The following is a 25,404-nucleotide window of genomic DNA, read 5'->3' on the forward strand; positions in this document are numbered from 1 at the left end:
TGGCCATCAGCTATTCTTCATCCAGCGGTGCCGAGAATATAAGGAGGAGAGCGAACGCTTGGTGATATAATTCAATAGTTCTGCTCCCTTGGGTTAACTCTAAGAATTTGTTCATCTTTGTTTCCAAAAAGGCGGGAGGACAGAACCTCATCCTTAGGTAAATTTTGAGATCATTCCATGTCTGGGTATTCCAATCTAGACGGTTTGCAGTGGTTTATCCATGCCACTGTGGCTATTTCTACTATCTTTAGTCTTGCAAGAGCCATTTTGCTCTTCTCATTGTAGCTGGTGGTGACTTCGATCCACTCTTCCATTGCTTCCATCCACTTTTCCACAGCCTCACCCAAGCTTTCCCCTTCACCCTTGAAAGGTCCAGGCTACGATCTATGAAGAGTTTTACGAACATCCAAGTTGAGCTCTTCCTCGTCGAGTTGGGGGTTATCATTTCTACCATGACAACCTCGATCCATGCTCCTATCAATACGAAAATTCTTGTTAAGTCCCTTTATTTATGATTCAAATCTGATTTTAGATTCAACTGATTCTGGGGTTCTTTAGATTGGACAGTTCCTCACAAAATCATGGGATAAAGATATTCATATAGAACTCATTATCGGATAACAATTCGTTCAGAACACTCATTCATATCTTTAACACAATAATGGTCCATTAGACCAAAATTTCCATCTGAACAGTCCTCCATGGGGATTTCAATTATACAGATTTTTAATTTGTCATCCCTAACTTGATCCACTTGGTCAAGTGTTAACAGTAGCAATTTGTGAGCACAATCCACTAATCTCATAGTGATTTGCTAAAGTCATTATCGTCATTCTAGTTACGAAAATCATCACAGGGACTCATCCCATTAATCCTCATTGTGGTTTTTGCTCAGCTTATTGCTTTTCAACCAAAAATTCAGGAATTGTTATTTTTCAATCAGAATCCAAATCAACTCATCAGTTCTCAACCAGAATTTTAAAATCATATCAACCACATTCAAATTCATCATCTGGATAGCATTTATGCTTATAATTTAAAGGTCTTAGATTTACTCGTATATACTACCAGTAAAGAGCTATAGTTATACCCTCGGTATATACGGGTAGTCATGGTCCTTGGAATTATGTCTAGGCCTTAAGCAAGTAAGGGATTCCATATAATTGTAGTACTTCCATCTGAAGACTCAATTACCAATTTATGAATTTCAGTTTGAATAACAATTTGTATGAATTTATCACACAATTTCAACCTTTTACTGCTACTTCATCAATTTTTGACATTTTTGGCTTCTTAGTTGATCCACTTTAACCAATTCGCTCTGATACCAGATGAAAGATCCTTGTCCCCACTGCGCAACAAATTTAGGGGTGCTAGTAGCAGCGGAAGTAGCACTTCTTGCATGGGGCACGGTCCCTCACTCGTCGGGGCCTCGCCTACTACGGATATCCGGACAAGAGACTAATCCATCGGTTCTTCCAAAACCGAACCCTAAAAAACTTCCCTTGCCCGAAAAGCACGAGCGATTCCTCCAGGATAAATTTTCTCTAACGTAGTCAAAAAGTCTTAACTAATTGAACTGATCTAACCGAGCCTCAAAGTCCCATAGTCAGGTCAGGGAAAAGATTGCACTTGGATCATAGAGACCAACGCTTTTTTCCTCATTGAGAGGCACAGCCGTTAGAATAATTTTTATCCGAGATTTACTTCATCTGTCGTACCATAACAGAGTTGAGTCTCAATTTAGGGATCGATCAGTCCAGCCTAACCCCATCCAATGCCATGGGTTAGCCAACCACCCAACCATTGTAGTGATAGGATCCAATTAGGAATTTGGTTAGGTTTTTTCTCGGTTACCAGGGAAAAGAGTTCCCAGGTCCCCTAGCCGGATATTCATGCAAACTTAAACTAGTCACACCACTTACACACCCATTATGAAATTGCCTTTTTCACAGATTCAGTTGTCTTTAAAATAATCATTTAATGAAATCATAGTGTCACTAATCATAATCCTTAAAATCTCTGGTTGAATCCTTATTTCCAATCATTCCTTCATCGGTGTACCTATGGCATCATTGGCAACCAAAACGCTCACCACCTGTCCACTCAAGGGCCTTTTCGATGGTTCCTAGCTCATAGTACCCGACAAAATATTCACATATCAAAATAGAATCTCCGTTGAAGATGAGCAAAATCAACCAACAAATCCATATAAAAGAACCATGGACTCATCCGTTGAGGACCAGCAAGGTCAATCAACCAGATCCAATTCAGAAAACAATTCTTACTCCTTGTTCCAATATCTTCCCAAGACGCACGTGTGGGTATCTTCGGCGACCCAGAGCCCGAGCACCGTATGGTCAGCACCCTCTAGGATCCTTCGCAGGTGACCTAGCGCTTCACTCATAGACCGCTTCCTTGGTCCCTCATCCACCGTACCGAAAGCTCACCATTTTAATCGAACTGAGGCTGGTCAAGACCTCAATCAACCTTGCTACGCGAGACGTCCTCCTCCATTGACTCTCCGTCAGAGCTGTTGCAACTTTATCAGATTAGGTCTCCACGACCTCATTCACAAGACAGTCAAAATGCTTCCCTAGCATTCTTGACATAAAACAGTCATTTTAAAAACAAGTCATAAATATAGTTTCTATAGCAAACTCTCGTCTTTCCACATTGTTCCACATCAATCCTCATTTATTTCATCTATATTCCCTTTCTCACACATCATAATCATTCACATCACAATTCACATGACACCACATCAATTCTCGTCCATCACATTCAATTACATCACATCCATTTACACCCATCACATCTCACATTCATTCATATCCATCACATTCATTCATTCATACCACCACATACATTCTCTCATAACCATCCCATCACATACATTCTATCCACATTATATCACATCACTTCTGTCCACATCATATCTCATTCATACACATCCATCCAATCATTCACCTGTACGACTACCCACATCTATTCATACATTCATATCTATGACTTCACATCCACATATATTCATGTCACATCACATCATTTTTCATCACATCACATTCCTTCGCATACACATCCACATCACATTCTTTTACATACATTCACATCCATTCTTTCACATAGATCCACTTACATCCCATATCATTCATTTACATCCTGATTCACATGACATCACATCTCATCACATCTCTTCACCCCTATTCACATCACATCCATCCATCCATTCATGCACATCTATCTGATTCACATCACACATCTCATCACATCTATTCACCTCACATCTCATCACCTCTATTCTCATCACATCTATCCATCCCTTCATTCACATCTATCTGATTCACATCACACATCTCATCACATCTATTTACCTCACATCTCATCACCTCTATTCACATCACATCTATTCATTCTTCATTCACATCTATTTGATTCACATCACACATCTATTCATCCCTTCATTCACATCTATCTGATTCATATCACACATCTCATCACATCTATTTACCTCACATCTCATCTCGAGCGCATTGTTGTGTTTGGTAATTACTTCGCCTTTCTATAAAGAAGGGCATGTGGACGGTACCATTATCCGTTTGTCTTACAAAATATAATTAGGGTTAGCCACATACTTGTTCAACAAGCTTACATTAAAAACAAGATGTACCTTCATATCCTTGGATAGATCAAAACAAGTAAGCAATATCTTAATGATCTTGAATAAACCAACATATTAAAAGATAACTTCTTGTCCCTTCCTAGCCCTAGGTTGGTTTTCTTGGGCATTATCCTTGAGAAATTTATTATAATGTCTTTGAATTCATTTTATCCTTGAGAATGATATTTCACCCTCTTTGAATTCATTTTATCCTTGAGAATTTTATCTCACTCACTTTAAATTCTCTTGGAATCAGCTTCTTATCATATTTACTCTTTCGCTTATGCTTTAAAGCATGATCGGGTCTACCCATTTCACCCACTTTAAATTCTCTTGGAATTCTCTTCTTATTATCATATTAACTCTTTTGTTTATCTTATCCTTTAATGCAGAAACGGGTCTAGCAACTATTACAAAAGTAGTATAGGTGGTGTCGAGCTTACAATAAAGTGTAACCCATCAGACTTTTTTACAGTGTGCTATTTTAACTTTTGGTGAGTCCCTTGAGGTCATCTCCCTTAACTACAATACTCATTCTAACTACAAACAACATAACTACAATCTACACATTGCAAATCAAATATGCCATGTATTCATTACTAGTCTATTTTACCTTTTAGTGAGTCCCTTGAGGTCATCTCCCTTAACTACAATACTCATTCTAACTACAAAAAACATAACTACAATCTACACATTGCAAATCAAATATGCCATGTATTCATTATTACTGGTCTTACTACACTAGTCCATGATGGTGTTACTATGTCACCATGTGTCCCTCTACATGCCGATAGCCACCACTACACACTAATCTCTACATGACACTTGTCACATTGACGTCATCTCAAATCATCGGGCTTTTTCCCTTACCGTGAGTCATCACTGTTCCAAATTCCTCTGCATGTCATCACATGTCGCCCCTTCTTGCTAGTTCCCCCTACATGTCGCATGTGTTTCCCCTTCCTATTGGGGTTCCCTTTGCATGTCATGTGTCACCCCTTCGTCCTTCCTCCTCTGACATCATGTGTCATCGCACTAATCTCTACCCAAGTTGATGTCGTCCCATAATCCTTGGGCTTGTTGCTCCCTCTATCATTATTGACTAGGTATTTGGCTAGTCAGTGTCTGAACACTTCCAACTAACAACCATGAGATAGAGAGCATCATCTTAAGAAAATACACATTAATAAATGGCCAGATAGAAAGTAGTGGGCTTATGGAGGTGCACACGTGGGTGGCTGCAGGAACCCCATGTATAAGTTATCTTCTTTTTTTGAAAGAGATAAAATAACATGAAATACATTAGGATGCATTCTTTTTAGTCTATGATTGTGTTAGAGTGCAAATCAAGGTAGCAACACACACATAGATGTAGCATATAGAAGAAAATTGATGAGAATTAGTGAAGTACAAGTGAAGTGACATGATAAGGTCACTTACACACACTCATAAGTGAGTGTACATACACTCGTATGTACATTCGAAGTGAAAAACCTCCTAGAGAGGGAAAAAATACCCTAGCCCATTATTAGCCTACATCCTCACACACCACTGCCATATAAATGGCTATAAATCCCCCCTATAGTGATGATGTAAACATGTACAAGGATCATATGACTATTCAATCCCCAAATGGCAATAAGCCTAAATCTTTGTGAAAAGCTTCAAGCATTGTTATGTGTAGAGACATATGCCAAGCTAGTCTCTCCTCATGCAATGAGTCTCTCCTTGATATAATGATAATGTACCTAAATGTTCTTTGTGCGAGCATGAAACACTAGGTTCCTTGCAACAACAGCTAATGCACTCTGGCTATCAATGAAGATAGAGGTAGGGGACTATCGTCCCAATACCAAGATCTACCAAAGTAGCCTTGTAGTCAGGTTCATAGCTTGAAGTGGACACTGTTAGATGTTTCCTACTAGGCCATGATATACATGAATCAATAAGATGAAAACAAAAGCCAAGAGTGGACACTCCTCCCGTGTCATAACATCTAGCCCAACTGAAATCACTGAATGCATGTAGTTCAATATCACGCCCCTTAGCATAGAATAGGCCAAGGAAATGAGTGCCCTATAAATATCTAAATACTTGCTTGCCAACCTGCTAATGCTTACTTCCGAGACTGTGAAGAATCCTGCTCAAACTAGGAGACCCTAAACTAAATGTTTAGCCTTGTATTACATAGATAGATGAGACACTCAACAGCCTATTTGATAAAGTGATGTATCAAATGGTTCACCTGCATCCTAGAGACTAAGCCTACTGTAGCAACAAGCCTACAATCTTCAAGACCAAACTATGTAAGCAGCCTCTCTATGTACTTTGACTACAACACCAAAATAACATTCCATAAACTGTATGCCCAAATAATAATGCAACGATCCCAAACATGTGATCTCAAATGACACATGCAATTCAAACTTGAAGGTTGAAATCTTCTCCTCACTAGGGCCTGTGAGTAGCATGTCATCAACATATAAAACAATGACCAAAAAATAATCGTTACTCCTCTTTACATAAAGGGTACTCTCACTTGGATCGTTGGAAAAAACTATTTGGACCGAGTATGTGTTTTTCTCACCGTCTCCCTTGAATTGAGCACCCACATACTTTCCCACTTCTTCTAGGTGTCTACTTTGGGCCTCCACATGGACTGGTCATTCCACATTTTCCTCATCCTTCGGGCTCCCTTTAACCCTTTGAAATATAATCTATGACTTATACAGCTCTTACAAATGTTTGAGGGTCACATAGCACTCCCCCTTGCTCCAAACATTTATCCCACATCACTTGCTATTGCAACACTTCCCCTCAAGTGATGAACTACTACCACCATATATACATTGGGACCTACACTCTTATTCATTTGCTAGAGTGGTCTATCTCACAAATGCCTCATAGGCTACAATATTACCTTATAGTATATAGTTTTACACAAGGGTAGGAATGAAAAGAGTGGGTATAAACACAAGGTGAGAAGGGTGCCCTCTTCCATTAACTAGAAGAGCCTTTTTGATGCTTAGCCTCCTTCTTGTGAAAATCCCCTTCGTTTGGATCTACTTTCATCATGATGTCTACTTGCTCTCTCTATGTGGCATGGATTGCCACCACAAAAGTTCCACTTCACTCTAACTCTTGTTCCTTTGGTGAAGAAATCTTTCTCTTCATATTGTGATAAAGATCCACCTACTTTAACTTTAAATCTCTTTTCTTCCTCGATCAAGGCTCCTTCAATACTGGGGAATATTGGTCAAGTAGCTATCATGGAGAAAATGGACTATGAAATAGGTCCTTTACTAATCAAAAAATTAGTGCTAATCAAGATATCCACCAATGGGAAGGGGGGGGAGTGCACATTCTATCCACTAGCTTTAGCTGTAAAATATAGGGTAGTTATTACATTTCTCTGAATACCTTCTCTACAACACTATAGATGATGAAGGTGAGTGGATCGGGCATCCATTTAGGGTGAAAGATTTGGGTTTATATGCAAATAAGTGCCATAGGTCCACATCGAGTTCTTAACCGTGGTGTTTTGGAACACCATTGGAAGGGAAGGATTCTTCATTTCAAGAAGGATAAGAATAGAGAAATCAAGGCAATAATACAACATGTCTACATGGTTGTAGACATGTATCTTCCTCCTTCCATGGAGAGGAATAGGCTCCCTTGCAACTGTAAGTATGAGGTAATTTTATTTGAAAATGGCTTGTTTTGTTTTACTAATTATGGTATGTGGGTTGTTGCAGACATTTTCCCATCAAGCTATATTGAAGAACAACCTTTGAGAAGCCTCACTAGTGTGTTTAGTGCTTTTCATAGTACAATAGGTGAGCTAATGTTTCCAGGTGAGAATCATAGAGCCCTCTTCAACAAAAATATATTCTTTTACACACACTCTTACAAAGTCCCTTCTTGGCCTATAGAATATGGTAGCCTTGAGGAGATCCCTATGGACTCTTTACATAGTGTAGAGTGGCCAGTTCTGGATAGGTCGAGTGTTAATGCTTTCAAAAATAAGATGTATTCTGACATACACTCCTCCTTAAAATTCTCTAAGGCCTCTAAGTCTGTGAGGCTTGGATGGTTTGCCCCAATCCATCTATTTGTATTTATGTTCTCTAAGCTTTCTCCACAACCCACCCCAACAATGTTCATTTGCAAGAAATTTAAAATTGAATAAATTGAGAATGTCTTGGGTATTATATTGTGGAGGGTTTACACACAAAGGTGACATCTACTCGTGTAAAGTAGTGCCTTCAAGTGTGACCTTTTGATACTTGAAGACTCGTCAGAGCTTATCCATTCGATTCTTCTATGAATGATGGATGAAGAAGGATGGGGAGTGGGTTCCCTTGCAATCAAGTGAGGGTGTGGATACACCCATAAATTTATCTGTAACTCTTCCTGATGGTTCAATTGAGGTGGTGAATGCAAGCAATGAATGGAGCTTAGGAGATGTTCGGGAGCATTTGCTCATTTTGGGATTTCAAGATGTCCAAGAAGCAAGCATCAAGATTGGCCAACGAAAGGTGAACTTTGATATTTGTAAATTTGCATTGCTTTGTGTTTTTTGAATATGTTGTTTTATTTATTACACTTGTGTTTTCATGTTTAGATTGGAAGACATTTGGAGAAGAGCTTAAAGGTTTGCAAAGACTAGAGTAACGGTGGATGCAAATTTGAACTTCAGAATTAGTGTCGCAAGTCGTCGAGGGGCTATTTGTTATTTTTTTGTAATTAAGATGGTTTTGTATCAAACCTATTATAAAATGATGGTTCCTTGTGAATGACCACTTGTGTTATGTCTTGTCGATTTAATTTATATCTTTATATAAATTTGGGGTTATTTACTGGTCACTTATCTTATAGTCTGAAATGCCCAATGTTTAATTTTACTGTTTATAAATATAGGACCTCTCTCATTTTCTAACACTTTGTTTTGAAGTTCCTCTCTCTTTTCAGCACTCATCACTCCACTTATAGCATTCGTCACTCCCTTCGAGCATGGACCCAAACATGGCATACGAGAGGTTTCTCGAGTTCTTGAAGAGGACCGAGTGGCCTGATAGAGAGGAACTTTTCTTTATCTTCTCCCACGAGATTGACTTTGGAACAACCATCCTCTTGCCAAAAGAGGACTACAGTGGTACTCTTGACTACATGGAGGAGTACATGAGGCCCTGGACTGTCAAGCTACCACAAGAGGATGGTGATTGGGTGCCATGCGATCTCCTATGATATATCAACAAGAATGACACGAATGCCCTCAGGAGGTTGCAAAAAGTCCAAGATATTGTGCTCCTTGATGGTCACTACAAGCAGATCACCAAGGAGGAGATGCTTACACTTCAGAGGGGGAAGATTGGCCTTGATTTCCTCTCTTGGGTTGCCACCTTCATATACCTTTGTGGTGAGCAAGACTTTGATGAAGAGGTAGAGGTGGAGGATGTCTCAATCAGAGGCATAGTACAAGGCAAGGAGGAGGATCCTAAACTTGAGGTCCTCAACCAACTTGTTGAGGCCGTTATGGCCAAAGATCTCCTCCTCCAAATTAAGGCACCTCAATCAGGTGAAGCATCCTCGTTAAAGGCATTGGTGCCATACTCTGGAGAGGCAAGTTCCTCAGCCACAACAGAGGGTGGAGAACAGGTGGGGGAGGGTCCTATAGAGGGTACCCTAGAAGTACCAAATGTAGTGGGCAAGGGAAAGGATGTTACACATGAGATGTCGGAGCTTGAGTTTAGTAAGCTCAGCTCTGTGTTGATTGAAGGGGAGGAATTCCGTTTTTTACATGACTTAGAAAAGGTCTACAAGCTCAACCAAGCCGAGTGCCTCTCCTTGTTAGCTGCTATGAATGATGAATTTCCCATCGATATAACAAGGGCTTGGAGGCTTTGCAAAACAAGGGCTTATTCCAGTGCAAGGTGGTGTTGTGCATAAGTCAGTGATGATGTTGAAATCAAAGCCTTGTGGGCTGAGGAGGAGTTTAGAAAAGCTCAGGAACAATTGCCGCCGACCAGAGAGTCTGAGGATGCTACATTAGTGTCGTTGGAGGAACACAAGTCCTCCGTGTTGTTGACATTTGCAAGACTGAGGTGGTTGGCTCTGATTTCAAACCAATGGTAAGATAAATTATGTATGAATCTAATAAATATAATTGATAATACTACTAGAATTACATTAATCATCTTTCTTGTGTGCAGCATATAGTAAAGGTGCTTGGACTCAACGTAAAGGTGGCACACGCGAGGGTTTTGGAAGAGATGTTGCGTTGGCCCATTACATGGGTCGTATTGCACCTCAACACCTTTTTGTGGTGTACAATGCATTCACCCCCATGGCAAGCTTCTACATGTTAGCCCTCAAAGTACTTAGCAAGGTCCTATGCTTGTCAACAATTCCAAGAAACACTGGACAAGATAGTGCCCATCAACAAGGCTGTAGCGTACACTGCCTTCCAAGGGGGTTATGCTTCTAAAGTGCTCGCACACACTACATTTACGAAGAGTATTGGTCAGAAGAACCCAGATTGTGTCGTCAATACCATATTGTCAGGGACCCTTCCACTTAGCAAGAAGAGGCGCAAGACTGTAGCTAGGTGTCTCAAGAACATTATGAGTTAGCCTAGAAAATTATCGTAGATACTGTGTTCGGCACTACTACTTTGTTAAAGACAATCAATGTAACTCCTTTTTATTAATACAAGTGGGTTTTTCTATACATAATGTCTACATAAAGTTTGAATAATGTAAGTTTCCATGATATGAGAGAGAGAGAGAGAGAGAGAGAGAGAGAGAGAGAGAGAGAGAGAGAGAGAGCCATTGTGGATAACACTGGATTGCATGCATGTTTAGTTTGTGGTATTATCAGTAAAGTGATTAATTTGGGCCAACTTCCCATGATGTCCCTTGTCCTCTCTAACCACAATGGGTGTGTAGTTCTGTCCTATCCAGCCATGATATGAGAGAGAGAGAGAGAGAGAGAGAGAGAGAGAGAGAGAGAGCCATTGTGGATAACACTAGATTGCATACATGCTTATTATGTGGTAGCAATAGTGATTAATTTGGGCCAACTTCCAATGATGTCCCTCCCTATCCTCTCTGACCACAATGAGTGTGTAGTTCTGTCTGATTTAGCCAACACCCGGCTCTAATTGATAGCAAGGCGTATGTGTATGTGAATGTGAATGCTTGTACATGACAATTGGAGGCCACCAAATACAAAAATAGCCCCAACCTGAACAGGGCAACTTTTGCCCTAATAGGCTTGCTGTCTGGGTAAAAGTCGCCCTGTTCAGGTTGGGGCTCCTTTTGCATTTTCTAGCCTTCAATTGTCACGTATAAGCATTCATATAGGCCTTGCTATAAAATTAAAGATATATAGTACCCTACAAAGTAGTATTAAGATCATAAAAGATACCCTTTTACATGATGAGAGAGTTCTTACACATGGAAGGAGAGAGTTTGATTAATGTGAACCATAGATAAATACATTTTTCCCATGATGAGCTACCGATAAAATGGAAAATGTGGTGCCTTCACACTGGCCCTGACATCACCTAGTTATTTAGAGTTCAAAGTAAAATGGTAAAATGTTACAATGTCCCTGATGCTGACATTGGAAGCATATTTTGAGAGCTATCTATATCATACATTGCAAGCATGTATCATTTGAAGGCCTAGAAAAGCAAAAAAGCCCCAACCTGAATAGGGCAACTTTTGCCCAGACAGGAAGCTGGGGCTTTTTTTGCTTTTTTAGGCCTTCAAATGATACATGCATGCAATGTATGATATAGATAGTTCTCAAAAGACTTTATATTCTTGCAATGTATGATACAAATAGGACTCACTTTGACAATTTAATTCTATAAGATTTAAATCACCAAATTGTACATGGATTCATTAATAATATGAATGAGTAGTTGTACAATGGTACAGTGAACTCACCATGAAGTGGCCTTTATGATCCTCCATATATCATCCATGCTCAACACGTGCCTATATCTCTACTTTGCCTTCATAGACACCTCTAATCACCCATTCTCACTCCATGCCAAGCTATGATTTGAGTACATGGACACCATGTAAAATTGTGAACTGACACTTCAGTATTTGTATGTATCCAAGGTGCTTTAAAGATACTTTGAAAATTGAACCCCATTTTATGATATGAATCCCATTTCATGGTGAAAATTTACACAGAGGAGGAGGTTCAGGCTGCTCTAGGCCTTGCTATGACCCTTCAGAAACTAATCCCCTTAGACATAAATTAAAAATATTCATTCTTTTGCATTCAAAAATTGATCCCAACAAATTCTAAGTGAGTTTCTACATTGACAAGGGGGATTGGATGAGGTTTTTTGGCAGTAGCCTTGCTATCACCAAGAAATTTACAACTAAATAATATTAAAATAAAAAAATGTTGATACATATGGTTGAGAGGAAGGTTTACAGAGGCAAAAAGACCCCCAACCTGAATAGGGCAACTTTTGCCTAGACAGGAAGCCTGTCTAGGCAAAAGTCGCCCTGTTCAGATTGGGGTTTTTTTTAACTTTTCTAAGCCTTCAAACTATACATACTAGCAAGTGAAATATACAAATCACCCTTGCAAATGAAATATACAAATCAAATACATTTAGATTTTTTTAATACAATTTTGATACAGATACACATGCAATAAAGGCCTTGATGGACAACTTGAGAAGCACCAAAAAAAGAATATATTAAGTGAAGTTTTACATTGTCCAATCATATACATCATAAGGGGGAATATTCAAACATTATCACGTCGAATGGTGCGTGCCAACTTCATGTCTTTACACATGATTGTGACCCGCTTTGCATGGATTACACACAGGTTAGAATCCTCAAACATGGTGACCAAAAATGCCTCCGCTGCTTCTTGGATTGCAGCCAAGGCAAGGCTTTGTATCCTCTTGTCTCAGCCCCCAAAATCGTATAGTATCTCTTTGCCAAGACATGCAAAAGCAGATCTCGGGAATGAGGAGGTCAACACTCTTCTGGAACCTCCAAATCTCCTTTAGAGCTGCCATGCCATTGCGTTGTTTCCTCATGGGGGCACGAGGAGGAGGGTTTCTTGTGTGGGTGGTCAAGGAGGACGTGCATGAGCACTCCAATCTTGTGCACGTTTACGTCGACAGGATGATGGAGCTCCTTCAGCTACTACTCGTTCTGTTGCTGCTGCTTCTGTTGCTGTTGTGCTGCCACTGCCACCTCTTCTCATGTTGGCAACGGATGCAAGCTCTTCTCCATAATTGTGGAACGTATTGGGGGGGATAGGAATATCACCCCATGGCACTCCATCAGGCTCAACATCACTCCATGTCTCTCGATCAGGGTCAGTGGTGGTGGCCGGGTCAGTGGTGTTCGAATGAGGGGGAGAGAGAGGTGGAGGTGGTGGTGGAGGACAATGAGGTGATGGTGGATGCTTACGTGCAGTGTTTTTCGTGTGAGCCATGGCAAAAAGTGAAGTCAAAATATAGAAATGAGAATGAATGAGACTATTATGCCTTTATATAAAGTCATTTATAATGTGTTTAGATAGTCTAAAACCAGCCAAAAATTACAAAACCACCAAATTAGACACGTTTAACCCAATGTCTGCCATGTCTTACCATTGTGGCATGCCATGTGACATGGCCTGCTCTTGAACTTCCATTCCACTTCTCTATGTTTTCCTCCTTCCTTTTGAGTCGTGCGGTTTTAGCAATTGCTGACATTCGAGCTTTTTCCCTGGTAACATTTCTTGCAAGATTGTTTGCAAGATTGTTGTGATAGAACCAATTAAACATCTCCACAAGATAATTGCTACGTGTCTTCCCTCCACCATGTCGAATATTCTTGAAGTACACTCCTTTGGCTACGTAATGTGATTTTTCCATGCCTTGGGTGCTGAACATATCCAAGGACCTGTATTTTTGTAGAAAATATGGTCCATGTGCATATACAATGTGCTAGGAAAAAATGTCCAAGTAAGAAATTATGAAGAGACAAATGTTTAAGTTATGGAATTTTAGCAAGAAATTGCAATGGTAATTAATGAACGGTGATAATTAAGATGAGAATATCTTACCATGTAATATGTAATGGAGGTATCTCCCCAACTCTCACTAACAAGCTTGATGAATTCTGTCACATCTATTTTGAACACACTTTGTTCTTCTTGAGTTGTGCTCTTTAATATAGTTGTCACAACCTTGTCAAAGTAAGCCCACACCTTCTTTTGCTTGTTTCGTAGATTTGGATTCTTGTCGAGATCTATGGTGCACTTGCAAAGATCCTTCCAATGCTCCCATTCGTAGGCTCCTCCCTCGATCGTTCATAGGATGCAAGAATTGCCTCATCTTTGCACCGCTCATTGACACTTGTTGAGTAATAATATGATATGCCCCAAACTTCTTAAGATCTTTCACAATCTTTACATTCTCACCATGCAACTCCAGAGAGTTGAGGAGCTCCTCCACTTGCTTTATTGCTTGGGCTGTGCGTGAGGCTGGCTGCATAGTGAATGCATAGTCAATGTGAAGCTTAAGAAACCTATTAAAAATCCTTATCATGGCATGCAATGTACAAAAGTGTATAGTTTCCATTGGGAAAGGAATAATTGGTGCCCAATTTGGATCCTTTGTGTCCCTCTATTGGTGTTGCATCTAAATCGGAAGACAAGATCCCCTCCACTCATCGGAGCTCATCCTTGCTCTTTGGCTTGAGAATTGACCGCTTTATGCACAATGGACACAAATGGGGGCATTGTGCACTATTGTCACAATTACACATGCATTTTATGGTCTTCGAATCACCACACCTAGATGCCAATCCACACGAAAGGAGCCCACACCATCCACTTCAAGCTTCTCCCCATTCATCTGTTGTTTGATGACTTCTAGAATTTGAGGGTATCATTGAAGCATCCAATTCAACACCTCAGTGTTCTCCTTTGGAACCTCAAAGGCTCCAAGCCACCAATTATCCTTCTCAGATTGAACACTGAAAGAAGGGATTTTCTCCTTGTCCTTTTCATATGCCATTGCTTCATTCATATATGTGACTCCCATTCCCTCCAATCTTTTCCCTGTTTACTAGTTGAGCCTCATCCAAGTTGAGTATAAGCGATAGGACTCCCTCCGATTCTACATATCACATAAACCAAGCCAAACAACACAAGTAATTCATGTCATTTGATAAGGGAAATTTACAAGTTAAACGATAAATGCCCAAACCCAACCTTGATGTGAAACCTTATAGAGTCGGATCATATGTCGTTGAAGGTTCTTTAGGTCCACAAAGAGGTTGTTGTATGTGTTGTACTATACTTCAAGCCTATCCTTGGACTTAGGATCTCAAACCATTGTTCCTTCGACATGAATATACTCACCAACAAGGATTGATTTAACATCTGCATTGCTTGCCTTCTTTTCTAAATGATACTTTGTAGGAAGGAGGAAGAAAGTTCCCTCGAATCCCTCGGGCACGAAGAGCTCCTTTGATGACTCCATAAATTCCCTCGTAACCCTTGCGAGACTGATGCCGGCTTCATCGTATGCATCTTGTACATCCCTTGCACTAATAAGCCCCTTGATGTCTTGCATTTAATGTCCTTTGTAACCACCTCAAGGACCCTCTTGTGATTTGGATCACGGATGATTGATGTTATCTCTTTGTTCTTCATGCAGGCTTTGAAAACGTGCATAGTATCTCCCACACCAGATGCATCAACTAAGAAATTCCTAGGACATAACGAAACCACCATTAGATCTATCAGGATAAACCTTTAAATTAACACATACATAAAAAATACAAACAAAAAATTCCATGGAAACATACCTTGTTGCCATGACCCTCCATTTCCTTGCACCAAAAGATTTTCAATATTAGAAAGCTTTCGTTTACGCTCACGTGCACCAATGGGTGTGTGCTTCAACCTCCTTATTTTTCTTTGTAACCTAGATAATTTATCTCTTTGATTATTTATGAGTGTTTCTTGTCCTTATTTTCCATGTCTGGGTCATGTGAATGTTTTTTCAAATCTTCAATACTCGATTGAAGACTTGAATTAATTGAATTATGAAGACCACCGCTTAGAAAGTTTTTTACAATAACCTAAGAGCCCATTTTTCCCATCATCTACATATTGAACAAAACTAGTCAAGTCACAAAATGGTGGACTGTACAAGGTCAAAGGATTATAGGGGAAGAGATTCCCATCCACCCAAAGATCAACATTCTTCTTCCCCTCATTTCTTAGTGTGGACATGGTCGAATTAGGTAATGGTTGCCTAGCATATGGAAGTCTTGCTAGTGCATAATCTTCATCTATAAACGAATGTGAATGTCTACTTTACGCTTTCTACCATTCGTAATATCATCTAAAGGCATGCCTAATTCAAGATGACAGAAAAATAAGATTAATAGAGTATTAAAAAAGAGATTTAAATTAGATAATAATATTCTAACATTTGGAATGATCCTAGAGAAATATATATTAAGAATATATCTCTCTAAAAAAGCTATTTTTGACACTCCAAAAATAAAGATTCTAGTCATGATAAGGAGATATGATAAGAATGAAAGGAGTGGGGTGGTTTTTTATCTCAAAATGATAAGTAAAATTTAATTTTGAGCTTATATATTTTTTAGGAAAAATTTTACATGAGAATACATCAAAATATGAAAAATATCTAAAAGTAAAATTTTTAATGGCCTTTAAAAATGACCTTCTTATTTTGGTATAAAAAAATAGATAGAGAATAGTGCAACCTTACAATGATTAGATTTCTTACTTTAAAATGAGTACTGGTTTGAAAATGACATTAAAAAATAAACTTTTCCACATATATATATATATATATATATATATATATATATATATATATATATATATATATATTTGGAAGGAAAGTTTTACATGAAAATACACTAAAATGTGAAAAGTATCAAAAAGTTATTATTTTAGTGTCCTCAAAAAATGCCCTTCTATTTTGGGATATAAAATATTAGAATGCATCTTGTAATCATTAGATAGCATAGAAGTTAGGAAGATATGACAAGAGTGAAGATTCTAAGGAAGTTATGACTAAGAAATGACATAAGAGATTCACTTGTTGGGTGTATATATGTATAAGAAGATTTTTTTAATGAAAATTTTAAAAAATAAAAATTTTAAAAAAGTTAAATTTTTGGGCACCCTTATGGCTGAAAATTAAACTCTTGGGAATGGTGATGCAACTTGCATCCTTAAAGACATTAAAAAATAGGTTTTTTGAATTGATATATATTTGGGAGTTATGGTTTGAAAATGATATTAAAAAATAATTTTTTCAATATATATATATATATTTGGGAGAAAAGTTTTACATGAAAATGTTGCCATATATATAGGCAGTGATGTGTGTGAACACACTTAGGACTGCCGGGGCACTTTTTCCCTCTTCAGGAGGTTTTTCCCCCGGCTTGTATATACGCCCATCCTTCTAGGGCTAACTAATCTTTTGTACATTGACACAATCTAACACACTTTGTGTTGTGTGCATTCTTGCTTCTTCTTCTCCAAGCTTTGTGTGCTTTCCTGCAACCCTAATTCCAACAATTGGTATCAGAGCAGGCATCGGCTCCCAATACTTTGCAAATAAGCCCGTTGGGTCTTGCGTTCTCAAAATTTGCATCTGAGGTCGTTTCGGGCTCCGTTTTTGCATTTCAAGTTCTGCACAGGTGTTTTCGTCATTTTCTGCAGAAATTTTGATAGTGTAGTTTTCTGCAAAACAGGCATACGTATTCTATTGTGGACCGTGCTACATAGCACGAGTTGTTTTCTATTCAGTCTTTGCTTCATTACAGGCAGCTTTTGCATCAGTTTCAGTCAGTGGCCATGGCTAATAACAGCAATGATGTATTTCGCATGTTGTCTGCTGAAACTGGATGGAGACGGCAACTACCCACTTTGGGCATACATGATGCAGCATGTTTTGGTTGCAAAAGGAGTGTGGAACATTGTGCAGGGTATGGATGTATGTCCAGGTTCTATGGATGTAGGATCTGTTGAGGATGTTGCAGGTTCTAGCAGCTCTACTGTTGCTGCTGTTTTACCCACTGCTGAACAAGCTCGTTGGGATGGTAAAGATGCGCAGGCTCATGCCTTGATTGCACTTTCTGTCAAACGTAACATCACCCCACATATTCGTTCAGCTAAAACAGCAAAATAGGCTTGGGATATTCTAGCTGGTTTGTATGCAGGTCGTAACGAGGTAAAAATCACTTACCTGCGTAAAGAGCTAGAATTGAAGATTATGCAAGAAGATGATGACATGAATGTTTTTCTTGCTGAGATTAAAGATCTCAAAGAACAGTTGATTTTTACAGGTGAGATTATTCCTGATCATTCTCTTGTGCAGACTGTTCTTGATGCTTTACCTGAGACATATCAGACTTTTGCTTCCACGTGGAGACTTCTTAATGAGGACAGACCTGATGCTGTCAAGTATGATACTTTAGTCAACAAGCTCTTGCAAGAAGCACAGTCCAGGCAAAACAGGGCCAGGCAGCGTGCAGTTGATCAAGCATTTATTGCTGCCAGCAGAGAAGAAGTGGTAAGGCAGTCCCTTCCACTGTTTCTTCTTCTATTAGTAGGTCTGCAACTTCTTCTCCTTCCACAGGTAGCAACAATAAGTCTGAGAAGGCTCTTGATAAAGGCAAGAAAAAGACCAGGTGCAACTATTGTAAGGCAAATGATCATGTCATTAAGAATTGCCCTAAGCTAAAGGCTAAAGAGGCAAAGAAGAAAGAGTCAAATGCAGCCACAATAGCGGATGCTTCTACAAATGCAGATTCTGCAAATGTTGTGCAGGATACAGAATGGGCATTTAGCGTGTATTGCCAGTATGACCCATCTGTACATGATGCATGTTTGGCAGTTTCTGTTGACTCTCATGTTTGGTATTTTGACAGTAGTGCTATAAAGAACATTACCTCGCATCGTGATATGTTCACTTCTCTTGAGGCTGTCCCTAATGGGAATACTGTCACATGTGCCAATAATGCTTCTTACCCAGTGAAGGGCATTGGTAAAATTATGCTTACTGCTGCAAATGGCAGCGCTTTCACACTTTCAGATGCTTTGTATGTGCCAGGGATAAAGAAGAATCTATTGTCTGTCTCTGCATTTGCTAGACTTGGACTTGTAGTCAAATTTGTGGATGACAGATGTACTGTTCATGATTTGACTTCTGGTGATACGATTATTGTATCTGGCACCTTGTTTCGTGGGCTGTATAGGCTCAATTCTTATGACAAGTGTGTGGAAGATTCAGCAAATGCAGTTTCTGATGAAAAGGCAGTTTCAGATGCAAAACTATGGCATGCTCATTTTGGTCATCTGAACTTTGCTAGTTTGCTGCGTTTGCAAAAATTTGATATGGTTGCTTCATTGCCCCCTCTTGAGGCACCATTGAAACATGTCTGTGAAGGCTGTATTTTGGGCAAAATGCAGCGTTCTGCGTTTCCAAAGAATGGTTCTGTGCGGGCCACTCGCAAATTGCAACTTGTACATAGTGATGTATGTGGGCCTATGCAAACTCCGTCATTTGGTAAGCACTTGTACTTCGTGACTTTCATTGATGATTACTCAAGGCATGCATGGGTATATCCACTCTGAAGGCAAAGTCCGAAGTGTTTTTGTGCTTCAAACAGTTTTTTCTTATGGTTGAAAATATATCCAATTGTACTGTGGGCACCCTCCGTTCTAATCGAGGGGGGGAGTACATGTCTAAAGAGTTTGATGCATTTCTGGCTAGTCGTGGGATAAAACACCAATGTACAGTGCCGTATACCCCTCAGCAAAATGGTGTTGCTGAGAGAAAAAATAGGTCACTTATGGAGATGGCACGATGTATGGTCAAGAGCCAAGCTTTGCCACATGCATTTTGGCTTGAGGCTGTCATGTGTGCTGCATATGTACTCAACAGGTGTCCCACTAAGGCCTTGCAGTCTATTACTCCATACGAAGCTTGGCATGGCAGGAAGCCTTCTATTGGTCACTTGCATGTCTTTGGTTGCTTGGCCTATGCTTTAGTGCCTGTGCAACAATGCAGAAAATTGGATGATAAGGCTGTCAAATGCATTTTTGTTGGTTACAGTGCTAAGAGCAAGGGTTACAGATTGTATCATCCACAGTCAAAGCGTATCTTGATTAGTCGAGATGTTGTTTTTGTGGAAGATGCTGTGCAACCTTTGTTATCATGTACCAAAGAGGCAGGTGTGAGCTCACGGGATGTATTTGATACGTTGTTGCCTCTCTTTACAGGTGGGAATTCAAATGTAAGTCCTAATGAGGTAAATATTCAGCCTATGCAGATTTCAAACGACATCATAGATCAGCCTATTTCTGATGCAGATTTACAAGATGTAATTCATGAGGATAGGGCTGAAAATGAGCAGGCTAGAGGTATGCCTAAATGGCTGGTGCAAACCTTGCGTGATAGTAAGATTGATGCACCTATGACTAGTCGTACTCGTTCAGGTTTTTAGCATGCCTCTTATACATCAGATTGTTATGCTTTGGCTGTGTCTAGTATGTGTGAAGAGGAAGAACCTCTTTCATTTGATGAGGCACAAAATTCAGAAAATTGGTTGGCTGCAATGCAAAGTGAATATGATGCTATAATGAAGAATGGTACATGGTCTTTGTGTGATTTGCCTATTGGTAAAAAGGCCATTGGATGTAAATGGATTTTAAAGTTGAAACGAAAGCCAGATGGCAGTGTTGATCACTATAAGGCTAGACTTGTTACAAAGGGTTATGCTCAAGAAAAGGGCATTGATTTTGATGAGACCTTTGCTCCCACTTGTCGTATGACTACCATTCGTAGCATTTGTGCATTGGCAGCTCATAATGGTTGGAATGTACATCAGCTGGACATAAAGACCGCGTTCTTGAATGGAGATTTGCATGAGGAGGTGTATGTATCGCAGCCTCACGGTTTTGTTCAAAAAGGGCAGGAAAACAAAGTGTGCAGGTTGAAAAAGGCTTTATATGGTTTAAAGCAAGCTCCACGAGCTTGGTATGAAAAGATACATGCATATTTGACTGCACATGGTTTTCAGAATAGTCCAACAGAAAGCACTTTATATGTTAAATGTGTGGATGATGTACATCTAATCATTGCTCTCTATGTCGATGACATGCTGCTCACAGGACCAAATGAAAGTCATATTACTGATTTTAAGGCTGATTTGAATGCCTCTTTTGAGATGTCAGATTTGGGGCATTTGCATCATTATTTGGGGATACAATTTAAGCAGTGTGATGGAGGTTTTTTCTTTGTGTCAGACAAAGTATATTGAGACATTGTTGCGGAGATTTGGCCTTGAAGACTACAAGCCTATTGCTACTCCAATGGAGACAGGTTTGAAGTTGAGTCTTCATGATGCTGGAGATCACTTTGATGTCACACTCTATCAGACAGCTGTTGGTTGCCTCATTTATGTATGCATTACCAGGCCAGACATTCAGTTTGCAGTCTCACAGGTGAGCAAGTTTATGCATAGCCCAGGGTCTCAGCATTGGAAGGCAGTTAAACGCATCTTTCGCTACTTGAGTGGCACCATACATCTTGGGTTGTTTTATCCCAAGGGGGGATCGTTGCCGCCAGATTTACATTCTTTTTCGGACTCAGATTGGGCTGGTTGCTATGACACAAGAGTGTCCACAAGTGGTTTTTGTTTCATGCTCGATAGCTCATGCATATCTTGGTTGAGCAAGAAGCAACCTACTGTGGCCACTTCTAGTTGTGAAGCTGAGTACATGGCAGCTTTCACAGCTACGGTTGAGTGTGTGTGGCTCAGACGGCTTATGGGTGGCTGACTTGGGTGTTGGACAGGAGTCTGCCACCTCTATCTTCACTGACAGTCAGAGTGCATTGGCAGTTGCGAGAAACCCAGTTTTTCATGCTCGCACAAAGCACATTGAGGTGCATTATCACTATGTCAGGGAGAGACTCTCAGCAGGAGAGATCAGCTTGGCCTATGTGCCAACACAAGACAACCTCACCGATCTTTTCACAAAGGCGCTTCCTCGTGAGAAGTTCGAAGCTTTCCGCAAAGCTTTGGGCTTGCTCCCCTTTGTGGATTGATCTACTTCGGGCATGGCACTCCCCTATACATGAGTGCCAGCTCTCGTTCACACCATCACTCCCAGGGGAGATTTGTTGCCATATATATAGGCAGTGATGTGTGTGAACACACTTAGGACCGCCGAGGCACTTTTTCCCTCTTTAGGAGGTTTTTCCCCCCGGCTTGTATATTCGCCCATCCTTCTAGGGCTAACTAATCTTTTGTACATTGACACAATCTAACACACTTTGTGTTGTGTGCATTCTTGCTTCTTCTTCTCCAAGCTTTGTGTGCTTTCCTGCAACCCTAATTCCAACAAAAAATACACTAGAATGTGAAAAATATCAAAAAGCTATTTTTTTTAAAAGGACTCAATAAATGCTCTTCTATTTTTGGTTTGAAATATTAGAATGCATCTATGACAAGATTGTTATGAGATAGTTATGACTAAAAATAATATAAAAATTTCACTTTTTGGGTTTATACATACATAAGGAATCTTTTTTGATGGAAAAACTCAAAAAATAAAAAAATTTAAAAAGTCAAGTTTTGGGCCCCCCTTATGGCCAAAAAGTGAAACCTTGGGAATGGTGATGCAACTTGCATCTAAAAGTAGTGGGATAAAATATTCCAAAACTATAGACTATAAAAGTACTAAAAGCTAGTGAGAGAGTGGATAAAATGTAGATGGTATAACCTACAAAGTCTTTAAAAAATAGGGAAATCATTTGCTTTGTCTCTCCCACTATGGGGTCAAAATTAGTATTTTTAATCAAAAGATTACTAAAAATTGGGATTTCTTACAGGGCCATACATGGCAACCATTCTCCAAGTATGGCATTTGAAGGGGAGTAGTATGACACTCAGAGGGACTTCCTCAACGATGACCACTTTCGAGAAGCGGTGGAGGATGAAGCTTTTCTGGTCCCTGAACCAAATGCTTGGGTTGTTGTAGCCAATCTCTTGGATACTGGGGTGCTATTAGCTCAACTTTCTAAGGCACGCTCTGTACAACGGCCACAGAGATTGCCACCTTTGCCCGGTATGGCGCAACCCCTTTCTCATCTAGAGCATATGAAGTACTCCATTTTTCGAGGAAAGAATTCTGATGATCCGGATACTCAGCATGTTTGAAAATCGATGGCGCGCTAATGGCAACCAAAATCAACCAGATGAATATAAATGTAATGTTTTCGCATGAATGCTAAATCTAAGGCGAGCGCTTGGCATGCACAATATGCGAATACGCATTTTCCCACATATGCGGCCCTTTGTGGCGCCTTTCTCCAGCACTACCGCACTACTAAGACCACCTCCAAAGTTTTGGAGCTCCTTCAGATGCTTTGGCAAAGGAAGGACACAGTGGAGGATTATGCAGCCCACTTTTGCACACTCCATGAACTCGGGTGACACCCGCCAATCTGCCGGCACCGGGAGGCCACCAAGGAATGGTTTGTGAAAGGCCTTTAATCAAAATTATGACACGCCTTGGCGTTAGTGGATTTGGCCAACACGATGTTTGATGATCTTGTAATGGCAGCAGATTGAGTAGAATGGCAGAAGCAAATGGAGTAGAATGCACATTGTCGTGCTGAAGGCTAAACAAAAGACTAAGAAGTCAAAGAAGAAAAAATAGCAAAGTGATCCAGAATCTTCCGGTGAGGAAGACGATGCTACCACTTCAACAGACGATGATTCGGAGAGTGATTCCAATCCGAAGGAGAAGCGCAAGTCCTGGAAGAGTCGAAAGACTACAGAACTAGTAGAAGATAAATCGATCGCGCAGCTTGGGCCGAAATCTAGGGGGGAAGTGTCGAAAGCTCCGAGGTCAGCACCAAAGGCGAAATATTATTTGTGAAATGTGGGAAGCGAGGACACCTCAAGGAAAATTACCGTGCCGACCGATACTGTGCTATCTACAATATGACAGGCCACACCATAGATGCTTGCTATTACAAAGACAAATCGAAAAGGAAACCTCCCCCACACTTGGCAATAGCAATCCAACCAACAATACTAGTTAAGATGGTAGCACCAGCTCCTCCGCCCGCTGCAACCTCTACCACCAAGATGGTTTGTAGGCTAGGAACGGGGTATTCCTCCATGTGGTGGCTACCAATGTTTTGATTGCCAATTCACTTGGCACCGCAAGACAGATTGCCCTTTATGTGGCAGAAGTATCAGCATCATGAGATTACTGACAAAGGGAAGCGACACCACAACCAGCAGCCAATGTGGTGGTGGTCATTGACAAGACTAGCCAATTGAGGATGATCCGGCCCTTATGGTTATAACGAGGTCCAAGCACAAGTCTAGTTTAACACCAATAGGTGAAATCACAACTCAAAGGGTAAAGCCCCGACATGGCAAGAGCAACAATAAGTCCGAGAGAAGGTGGACGACGATGGTACAAAAAGTGCAAGAAGGCATTCCGACCATGGCACCTCGATCAAAGGACGTCTCAAAAGGAATGTGCAAGGTTGTGCATGGTGATGCATTATTGGAGAAATGGGACCTTGCAAGTTGTAGTACAAACAAGGGGCCAATGGCCGGACAAACGGTCTCCCCAGATTCAAAATGGAAGCAGGTAACATCGACTCAAGTAAATGGCCCCACCTATGATCTGTGGGAGGATTCAGCTTAGATGAAATTAAACATCACATCGGACCAACTTCTTAGCATTGTACCAAATTACCGGAAGCAGCTATTGGAAAAGATTGTTAAATTGCCCAACACACCTACGGTTGAGCTGATAGTTAGTGTGGGAAGTGGCTGGCAAATCAAAGGGGATACTAGTAGTACCGGATTAGGATGCAGTAGTCCCGGAGGTCACCATCACAGTGCTGGGACAGACAATTTCTGAAGTATTGCTAGAAAGAGGATCCGGAGTGAATATTCTTTTAGATGATATGCATGGGAAATTTGGGATTTCCAAAGTGGAACCAAACCCGTTCTCAGTACAAATGGCAAACCAACGATGAGTGAAACCTTTAGGTTTGGTCCGTGGTATCAACGTGGAGCTTACAAGATGCCAGTTTCCTACAGTGTTTGTAGTAATCAAGATAGAGGGAATAGCACGAGCTTATCCCATGCTACTTGGCAGACCTTGGCTACGACAAGGCGAAATCAAGCACAATTGGGCTACTGATCAAATTACTTTTTGAAAGGTAAGAAGAAGATCTGGGTGAATGTTATGACCAAGGAAGTCTTAAAATAGCCAGTATGCCCTTTATGGGAAGAAGGTCTTAATAATCTGGAGGGTGTCGAAAATGATGAGGAGGAAAGAATTCTAAGGGATGACCCTCATCTGGTCTCCATATTCGAGTTAGACGTGAATGGCATTGTTTTCCCGGTATGAGGCCGAGGCGTTAATGGTCCACCCTTCCCCGATTAATGAAGAGCTTGATCCAGATTCGAGAGTTGCAGAAGAGAACAAGGTGTCCAATGATCATTTACTTAAGACCTTTTTGGCCGTAGAGGCAACGCATGAATAGGAAATGCAGACTATCCATAGGGGTCTAGGAAAATGACCTGGAGGATATGGAGCTAGGATCACATGAACAATCCTCCCGGATAGTCTGGGTCAGCACAAAGCTAAGTACAAGCCTTAAA

This window comes from Cibotium barometz, chromosome 24 (assembly GCF_041138505.1).
Source record: "Cibotium barometz isolate CiBa-2024 chromosome 24, ASM4113850v1, whole genome shotgun sequence".
Taxonomy (NCBI): domain Eukaryota; kingdom Viridiplantae; phylum Streptophyta; class Polypodiopsida; order Cyatheales; family Cibotiaceae; genus Cibotium; species Cibotium barometz.